The sequence below is a fragment of the Cyprinus carpio genome, chromosome B22 (assembly GCF_018340385.1).
Source record: "Cyprinus carpio isolate SPL01 chromosome B22, ASM1834038v1, whole genome shotgun sequence".
NCBI lineage: Eukaryota > Metazoa > Chordata > Actinopteri > Cypriniformes > Cyprinidae > Cyprinus > Cyprinus carpio.
The window spans coordinates 25,000,387-25,011,248 of NC_056618.1; the positions used below are offsets into that span (position 1 = coordinate 25,000,387).

General features: G+C 34.9%; 1 long non-coding RNA gene across 1 annotated transcript; it reads right to left on the reverse strand.

Moving 5' to 3' along the window:
- Positions 1-535: 535 nt before the first annotated feature.
- LOC109046713 lies at positions 536-10,374 on the reverse strand. The gene is made up of 3 exons (XR_002010590.2): positions 9,770-10,374; positions 1,792-1,854; positions 536-1,449 (listed from the first exon to the last, which is right to left on the reverse strand). It is a non-coding gene; the product is annotated as an uncharacterized LOC109046713 (long non-coding RNA).
- Between the last annotated feature and the right edge of the window lie 488 nt (positions 10,375-10,862).

The following is a 10,862-nucleotide window of genomic DNA, read 5'->3' on the forward strand; positions in this document are numbered from 1 at the left end:
CTGACAGCTGGCAGATTTACACTGTCTCTAGGAAAGAGACCACACGACAGCGGGCTAACCAGCAGCAGAGGAGGCCTCGCGTAAAACCTGCTGCATCGCTAATGTTTTCACGCTTTGTGGGATTTATCGCCTTTCTGCTATTGTCAATCCCTTCTGGCCCAGAAAACACATCAGGAGGTGTTTTGCTGCAGTTCTCTAACACCCACAATACTGAACTAGTTTATCTTGTGGCTAGAAATGGTTTGGATTTTGTCTGTTTAATCCATAGGTTGCTATTTATTGTATGAATGTCTATACAAATTTCAATTTCAAGTAAATAACTCCAAAATTTTAGGATCTTAAATGAGCCCTCTAGTAAATAATGCTGAAAAATAACCAAAGAAACACAGATTCTACAGTAGAATATAGTATAAAATGTTTCAAAGATTAAATTATGATGTAAAGCAGTTAAAACACACTGTGAGATATGTCTAATTTACAAAAAAGGTTGTATTTACAAAAAAAAAAATAATATTATATCAAAATACAATATTTACAAAAAAAAAAATAATAATAAAGCTGCATGCAAAATTCTTATGATTTTAAATGAGCTCTCTAGTAGTAAATAATGCTAAACAAAATAACCATAGAAATGCAAATTTCACATTAGAATGTGAGTTGCGATGACAAACTCCCAACTGCAATAAAAAAGATGCAATTACATACAAATAAAAACATGCTTAAATGAGCGTTCTAGGAAATAATGCTCAGTAACAATATTATATCAATACTGTTCATTCGCATTCACCTTCTTCCCAGCATGCAACGGGGCATGAATGATTAATGAGGTTACAACTGATGTGACACTGTCATTGTGTGACATTGAGAATGATCTGCATATTCAATCCAGTGATTCAAATTTTTTGAGTTTTGAATGAGTCATTGGATCATTATGAGTAAATCATTGAATGACTCACTCAACCAATTCGGTATAAAAGTCAGCTAAAACAAATTTTTACAAAAATTTTGGGAATATTATTATAAGAAATAGCTACTAATCTAGTAAGAAACTCTAGAAAGAATAGATTCTAGATTCTTTGCTTGAATGCTATAGGCTCATGATATAGTGAACGAAAAATTGGTGCATGGAGGTGAACAAGAATGATTCGTTCCCTTACAACATCTGGGGAAACTACACTCAGAGAGATTATACAGCATGACATAACCCGGCTTGAGGAAAGATGGGAAGAAAGAGGGGATTCGGGGAGAGAGGAATTTCAGAAAGCCTTCGACACAGTGGGAACTTGACGGGTGCTCCCTTCTTACTCCCCGAGAGCTCAAACTTGGTGTTTTGGCTGTCACCATACAAATCCTGTGGGTGTGAGCACCGTCACTGCCCCGGCGTTCGGGTGGAATTAACGCTGAGCCACTGCAAATGACTGACAATCCTAAGGTCTCTTTGAGAACAGGCTTAAGAGGGAAGAAAGGAAGAGGATGAAATGAGATATGAAGTACGAAGAAAGTACAGAGGAATATCCAACGTGCAGCTTTTTTCCAGCAAGCTCTGCAAATTCAAAAGGACTGCAGTCTCTTTTTCATTATTTCTGAACATGACACTCTTTATGAGGACCTGTTATCTAATTGCAAAAATCACAAAAATGTAACTGCAGATTTGTTAAATACTAAATAACTGAGAAGCTAATAACAATTAAGCTATACTAATAACCATAGACAAAAAAAATGCTCTGCTGGAATGCATTGTAAATAAATAGTTTGACATTATTGCAGCTTCAAATGTTCAAGTACACTCACCTCTGAAGCAGTGAATATTCATATTTCACAACTGAAGTGTCTGCAAAGGTATTAAGCCCATCACTACAATATAAAATATATAGCATTGGATTACAGAATAATATAATAATAATAATAATAATAATAATAATAATAATTAACAGGGCATTTCATTTCTATTTTAATATCTAGGGGATTTTTGTCACTTTCAGTGGCATTTTTGCCACAAGCCCTGCTTAATTTCTCATCCTGATGACCTTCAATGATGCATATAATAAGTGAAAATAATAATTCTTTATTTTTATATGCATTTAGTAAGTATATATGATTTTTTAAAAATAATTATAAACTAAAAAAATAAAATAATTATTATTAAAATTCCATTATAGATGGTTACCAGGGTCAGAAAATAAACAATATTTGGGGAAAATATAAAAAGAATATTTTGCTAAAAATATATACAGATTTAATTACATTTTATATTATCATTTTATGTATTACAATAAAAAAAAAATTAACACCACAAAGTAAATATTATTAATATTTCAGAAAAAAAGCTTAATCATCTCTGTATATAATATATACAAAAAAAATCGAATACAATAAATATAGTAAAAAATAATTAATTTAATAAATATATAAAACATACAAAAAAGAATAATTTGAATACAATAAATATAGATAGTTATACATTTCATTAATATTAAATCAATAAAAAAAAAAATAACAAATATTTCCTTTCATTAAAAGCAGACAACAAACTGCACAGATGGACTTACTTAAGAAATGACATGAATGTAACAAAAAAGATGGATTACCCAATCACAACTCTTGCTTCCTTTCTTGAGAGACAGTTTTGAGTTCTGACAGTATTGCAATTTTACGTTACCCTGATCGAACACAGACAATGAAGAACCTGATTTTGTCCTTGACAAATTTCCCCACAATGACAAAGTCAAAATAACATAAAAAAAAACACTCCACAAAGCACGGCCACGCCAATATAGCCAAGCCAGTGTGAGAGGAAAAAAGTGAAAGCTTAAAAGAAAGGAGGAGACGGAGACAGAAACAAAGTGAGAATTTGTAGTTGCTGCTTGAGATGGCTACATGTGGCTCTATGATCACAGTGTGTTTTCCATTACAGCTGAATAATTCATCAATGCCTGGCAACAGGCTTAAGACGTTCAAGCTTGCCTGTACTTTCTATTTTAAGTCACATGAGAAATTCATGGCAGGTCCTCAGAGGACCCAAGGTCCCATCAGCACTGTCTATTCTGAATTCGGCCTTGCCTAGATGAATGCATTTTCATGGGGGTCATTATATTGCCTCCTCAAATGCCCAGCTGAATGACAAACTAAAAACTGAAACTAAAAGCAAACTTCAAAAAATTAAAAATCAATATTCTCAATTATCAATCATAGAACAAACAATAACCTCCAATGAACACTTAAACTGTACAAAAGTACAAAAAAAAGTGGAAGAAGCTTCTTTAGATTGTTTACATTTACTTCACACTAAAAAAAAAAAAAGTTCTATAAAAAAACTGTTTGCTAAGACGTTCATTCAGTGAACAATTTTTGGGAAACCAAAAATGGTTTATCTATGGCATCACACAGAAAAGTTAAACTCTGTTGCATGTATGTAACATTTAGAGATAAAATAGTAAACATATTTTGAGAATAAAGTGAAAAGCATGAGAATAAAGTACTGATATTTTAAGAAAAGTAGCAATATTTTGTGAATAGTCAAAATTATGAAAAAGTATATTTTGAGAATAGCAGTAATATTTTGTGTATAAAGTTAAAATTACGAGATATTTTGAGAAAAGTAATATTTTGTGAATAGTCAAATTATGAAAACGCAGTAATAGTTTGAGAATAGTAGTTATATTTTGTAAATAAATGAATAAAAAATGTAATATATATATATATATATATATATATATATATATATATATATATATATATATATATTTGAGAAAAATAGTAATATCTTGTAGAGCCAAAATTCTAAAATATAAATTAGTAATATTTTGACGATAGTAATATTTTGCGAATAAAAATAAAATTATGAGACTAAAGAAGTGATATTTACGAAAATTATAGTGGCTAATATTTTATAATAAAAGTGAAAATCATAAGAATAAAGGAGTAGCCTAATATTTTGAGAATAAAGTCCAAATTAAGGGATTGACAGCAATATCCTCTTTTAGGAAAAATCAATTATGAGAAGATTGATTATGAGAAAACTAGCAATACATTAACAATAGTCAAAATAATAAGATACATTTCAAGAATGTTTCAAAGTGACATTACCATCTGATCGAACACAGAAGCACCTGATTGTGCTCTTAACAACAATCCTTTCAGCCCACTTACTGTTGCTCAGGTCAGATAAGCTTTACAGAACGTCCCATAGGAATGACCTGGAACTCTGTAGCTCAACAAGGCATCCTGTCCATCAACAAAAACAAAAATCAATCACCTTTAGTTGTTCTTTCTACATCATTCTTCCATTTGACAACTACACAGACAAGTAACACAACATCTGGCAAACCCTCCACGGAGCAGATCCATTTCCACAAAGCGCAGGTGAATCATTTTTTGGATGCCGCCCCAGAACCGCATGCTGAACGCCGGGGTGAAGACACCACAATATACTGCATAAACAAACTCTCTTTTGCTGATTCCACTTTGGTGTGTGGAATTGGAGCATCATTACAAAATCCATTTGATGAGATGATCCAGGTCTTTCTGACAGCTTCCTCAGGAGACTGGAAGTAAAGGGGTGTGGGTTTAAACTGATCTCTCTCTCACCATCTGTCACCATATTGTCAAGAAAGATCCAATAAAGGAATATGAACAATTAAACCATCCTTGGGGAACAGGCTGTTTTGCTTATGATCCACATCAAAGCCTCTTCAAGTCCAAAAGTTTCTGGAATAAATCTGGCATAGTTTCGTTTACAGAAAAACCGAAAATATCAACCAACCCTCTGCAAGGGAGGCAGTGCAGAATAAAAAAAATATATATATATATATATAAAATACTACTACATAACTGATGAAATTGTGTCCAAACTGTTAAAAGTTTCTAAAATAGCACTGTCCAACAGCAACACTAGCAGAACATTTTCAAAGAGCGACAGCAACTCAGCGTTAGCAAAAAATTATGAGTGGCAGCAATATTTTAAGAAAATTAACAATGCATTAGTCAAAATTACCTAAATAGAAAAAAAAAAACGTAATTAGTCATTTTGATTTCATTCTAAAAATAAAAAACGTAATTAGTCATTTTGATTTCATTCTCAAAACATTTCTAATTCAATCTCGCAATTCCTGAAACTTTGTAAAAGTTGACGTCCAAACACAAACGCTGCTTCATATGCTTTTATCCCAGAAACCATGTGATGACCAACCGAATGACCCTTCTTTTCTTACACACACACACAAAAAAAGAAAACGAAAGCACTACAAATTCATTTCCTGTCATTATCGCACTCATTCCTCCGCTGAACTGATACGAATTATATGTTGAAGCGACACCAGGCTTAATGGCTTTCTCTGCTTCCGTCTCGGCCAGTAAAATTGCTTGATGAAATGAGTCATGACTTTAATGCAGAACAGAGGGGAGATAGAAGTCTTTAAATTGACACTGTGTTTCTCATGCGTGAAAATGAGTGGAATAGAGCTATTAGTCTCTATACACCATTACCATTCATAGCGCCGGATGTTGATGGGCTGAAAGTTTGAGGCGGATTCAAAACGTGGCCTTAATATGTCATCTCTCGAGTTGTATCAGACATGGTTAATTGTAGAGTGCAATGAATAATTGAATTAATGTCAACATCAGCATGGCAGCAGTCAGGAAACGTCTATTAATGCCGTCTAGCGTGAGATATCTGCCTCTTGTGTAACCTGTGTGTGGACTCAGAGGAGCTATTTTGGGGACTAACATTTAAAAAATTAATCAACCTCCATCTGCCAGCAACCGATGAGTGGATATTAAGGGGATGGGTTATCAAATACCTTCCCATCAAATCAATCTCATCTTGATAGAAGAGGACAAACAGCTTTAGGGCTTGTTTGATGCGTAGGTTGTTAATCCAATTACATAATTAAAGAGCTGGCAGAAATGAAGGCCCAACGCAGGGCGAAGACATGCAACCTGAGCCACGCAACGAACATTAGAAAGTATCCAAGGATGGTGAAAAGGTAATTCTAGTCCATGACTGAGCAGAGGAAAAGCACTATACGCCGTCCTCTGAACCCGGTGGAAGAAAGTCGGATGTCAAGGGCTGGAAGAATCTGTCACATTTAAAGTGAAGTTATTGGGAAAAGCATTCCGTGCATCACATTTCCCCACGGTGCGTTTAGGCAGCACAGGCTGACCTGCCTCAAGCAATAACAGCAACTACAACTACAAAAAAAACGACAATTTAAGGTGAACACTGCCAGTACAGAGTGAACCAGGGACTATTGTTATACCCTAGTATTCTTTGAAGTACCATGTAAATACTACAGTACATGTATTAAGCACCACAGTACTCTTTCTTCTGTGAAATATAGGAGATTTCTGATGAATTGAACTGGTCTTCTTTTCATTAATTTCACATCAGCTTCACAAAAGCACAAAATGCATTCTAAAAGTGGTCCATACAACTAAAGCTCTACATTACAAGACTTCTGAAGCCATATAACTGGATTTCGTCAAATAGCTCAACATTCGCTCTCATTCGCTCTTTACTTTTATATTTCTAGTATAGTAAGTTTAAGTAATTTTGTTGTGTTTTTGTCAGCTGTATACATTTTTGGGGTTAACTATGCCTATATGTTTTGTGTGTGTGTGAGAGAGTTATTTTAGTCCTGAGAAATGTTGCCTCACCCACAAGCTAAAATAAGTTTACATTTTTATTTTATTTCAGTTCATGTTTATTTCAAAGAATTACATTTTTTTATGGTTTTAGGCTCTGTGCATTCATGAGCTAAAATTAGTTTTTTTTTTTTTCAACGACTTTACTTATAAGTTATATTTTTGGCAACTGTAAAGGCTCTTTCACACCAAAAGTGAAATGAATAAGCCTCAGGCTAAAGGCAGTACCTCTGCAACTTACTCCCAATTTCTCTTAACACTTCTCCATTTATGAATCATTATGAATAAATAAATAATAAAATAATAAATAATGATATTACTGATAATAATAATACTTTGAGAATGAAGTGAAAAGTGTCCAATTTAAAAATAATAATACATTGAGAATAAAATAATTATGATTTTTTTTTGTCTTATTATAGTTAAAATATCTACAAGAAAACATTTGTACAATCTATAAATTACCTTAATATCTTGTGCAGTGTCACTTTCATGTTGAAGGATTTTTAGATATTTTAAACAGAAAATAAGTATTTAAAGAAAAGTTAAAGTCTAAAGTCTCACCAAGTAGTTTTTGTAGTGAAGCTGTAAAAACAGAAGAGTGAAACAGAAAATGATCAATAAATAGCAATGAAATATTATGAATAAGTCATATGGACTAGTTTTGTGTCCTCATCCATTGTAACTGCACGGAAAAGAGCAACCAGAACATTCTTCAAAACATCTCTTTTTGTGCTACTCAGAAGAAATAAAGTCCTACGGGTTTGGAATGCCATGAGGATGAATAAATGAGTGAGAAATTATGAACCAATCCTTTAATCTGGAGGCTGAGTTTGCAATCCTCACATACAGTGATATTTGACCAGCAATTTATATCCAAACCACAAACATAACATACTCGTCATACGTGCTGAATGCCAAATCTCTTGTTTTGTTGTACTCCATCGGGAGCCTCAGATATGCAAAATAAAGCCTTGTTCCGAGGCAATGAATAAAACATTAACGATTGGCTCAAAACTGCTTTTGTACCCTTTTCATGATGTTTTAAAGTGTCCAATTACTGTACTTCGACTTGGAGGAGACCCAGTCCTGCGATGATACAGAGGGATCTCAAGCTAAATCATTAAACGTGATACCAAAGAAACACAGCAGCAGTTTACAAGGGCTCAATCGAGAACACAAGACTAGAAAAATAACATTAATGGAGACTTCAGTAAAGGCACAGACATTTTACATGTAATATTAAAAAATGGACTATAAGCAATAAAATAAAAACACAATAAAAATTCAAAAAATGTAAATAAAATATAATAATCAAAATTGAAAATAAAATAAATCACATGCAATAAAAAAGTAAACAGGGTAAATTCTGATTCCATGTCGACTCTCATCTAAAATGAAACTCTAGCATTAAACATAAGAAAGATCAACCATACAAACAAGCTTTTAAAGACGCAATTTAAAAACAGAACATTCCTTGTTCTTCTCGTAAGCTGAATGGATCAAGGTGGGCAGGAAGGTGATTATTCTTTCCCAGCTGTAAGCCTGATCTTTATAGTCTGTACTGATCTGAACACAAGAGCCGCAATGTCTTTCCCTCCTCCTCCACTGCCCACATACGGAGTGATCCTCTCCACTCATCATCCTTTAATAAAGACCTCTACTTACCCTAACATTAACATGAAGCCAAAAAACAAATCTCAATAATCCCATCCAATAAACACTGTGATTGTCTCTTACAGTAAGTGGGGGCTGAAGGACCCATTTCAATAATGCCCTCAAGACCAGCAATGACTAAATTAAATTGCCTCACATCTGTTTTATTGCCATCAAAATTTGTGTTCAATATGGTTTTGATGTATGACCTTTGAGAATGGACACTGTAATAAAATTCTGAATAGTTGGCGAAAAACAGTAATCTAGTTCTCAAGATGAGAATAAGGACACATGTCACATCAGGAAGATCATATTTATGAGCTCAATGCACATGAATGTCACCACAATGTGGTAATTATTCAGAGTTTCCCAGTTGGGAACGTTTCAGTGAGAAAACATGGCAGATGCAGCATCTGTAGTTGGCAGCAAATTTGTTAATATATTAAATCATTGGTTTTTTTTTTGTTTTTTTTTTATTAATAATAATGAGTAATCTGATCATACCCCTAACACTGGTTTTATGTGATGAAAGATCCAAATTTCCAACACTGATATTCAAACTGGCATGCAATTTTTGGTTGCGACACGTGCAAACCAGTAAGTTTTGGCATCAATGGCGTTAAATCTTGCACAATGCCTTGACATGCTATTTCAAATCTGACAACGAACCTGAACATCAATTTTTTTAGTGAACACCTCAAAACGTTTATTTTTCCCCCTAATTCACTGCCCTGCATCATGTGTTTTTTTGTGCGTTGTGTGAATCAACCCTTGTGGCTTTTTGTCCCATTTGGACAGATGTGGTCACTATAAAATTATCTCTCAAATTAAACTTAATTCAACTTTTTTGAAAAATCGTGTTTCAAGAAGTGTTGCACCATTCTTCGCCGTGCATCATGTGTTTTTAAATGCATTCTGTATTAATAAACCCTTCCGTTTTTTGTCCTTTTTGGACAGATGTGATTACTATAAACTTTTCTTACAGAAAAGACCTGCAAAGAATCTTCAGAATTTCTCCTGTTGTCCAATTCCATGAAAAATGTCAATCATACAGGTTAAGAAGCAGCATGAGAGTGAGTAAGAGATGACAAAATCTCATGTTTTAGTTGAATGATCCCTTTAAAACCACTTTGAAGAGGACATCCACTGAAGACAGACCAACGGTGTTTAAATGATGAGGCTCGTTGTTTGCATGCATGAACACCGCAGTGGTAGTTAAGCTCTTGTTAGTGGGCATATGCAGCATTGTTGCATTACATTGGATATAAATGCTTTTGAAGCTCTTAAAGCAATAGGAACTGAATGAAATTAAAAATACTGTATCCTCCGAGCCCATGTCAAACCAACAGAAAAGATGACAAGTTAAAGATCTGACTTCCCCAAACCTATATTTAAGCCCTAATTACAGGTGGGACACTGCCAATTTGCCACACTAAACAGCCACTTTTCTGAAGAAGATGAAAGTGCTCACCCAGGGCTAGAACTTGACAGGTGGTACGTCCACATCAGCCAGCCCTGTCAGCTCGGCGTACGCGTCTATCCTCGGTTTGGCTGTCCCTCTCAGCTTCTGCGTGTAGGCTGTGCACAGCTGCTCGGGTTGAGTCGCCCAATTAAACCTGCAGATGCTCCTGGCTGCAGCATCGGCTTCCAAGATCCCAACCGGATCGTCCCTCTTCCCGCCGTTGGATCGTTCTTTTGTTTTCTATTTTCACCAGCCAGTAGTCATCAGGTTCTCTGTATACATTGTCCCAGTGACAGGAGGGTTAATGTGTGGCTTTCGGCACAAGTGTGTGAGGGAAATGAGAGAGCAGGCAAGATAAGTCGTACTCTGTGAAGCGGTGATATGAGAGCCAGCCTGTCTCTCTTCTACTCTCCACTACGGCTGTATGGCTTCAAAACTCACACTGCCAGCTAACTGAACACTTAGGGAGCGTCTCGAAAGTGCAAACTGACTCAAAACAACCAAGAGCCATTCACTAGGAGCCAATCCACTTGGCGTCCCCAAGGTGACACCTAAAGGACTCAGTGGTTCTTACAAAAAGTTCAATGGGAATTGACTCTTCTGTATTGGTTAGTTGTGTTTGTAGTATTTTCATACTCACCGCTGACTTCACAAACCAGTCCCTCACTGAAAGCTCTCCAGGTCCATGAGGGGTTGAATACCAAGCAAAGACCAGCAGCTGGAATCGTGTAATTTTAGCAGACATGTGAGCCTCTTAATGCACAATCCTTTTATGTTTTATCCCGTTTTCAGTTTTTTTCATCTGTTTTCCTCCAGAATTCCCCAGCAGGAGGATAGCGGGTGCTGAGTTACAGAGAGAGAGAAAGAGAGAGAGAGAGAGAGAGAGAGAGAGAGAGAGAGAGATTATTTCATCATTGTTGAGGAGTAGCTTATGGAAGCTTATATTACATTAGAATTATGACGTCATAATTATAAAGTCATAACTATCACAAAAAAATTTAAATTTACAGCATTTTGAGTTTTTTCTTATTTTAGCATTTCGTTTTTTGAATACATAACTCATAATTATTACTTATTATATCATTTCCTACTTATTTATATC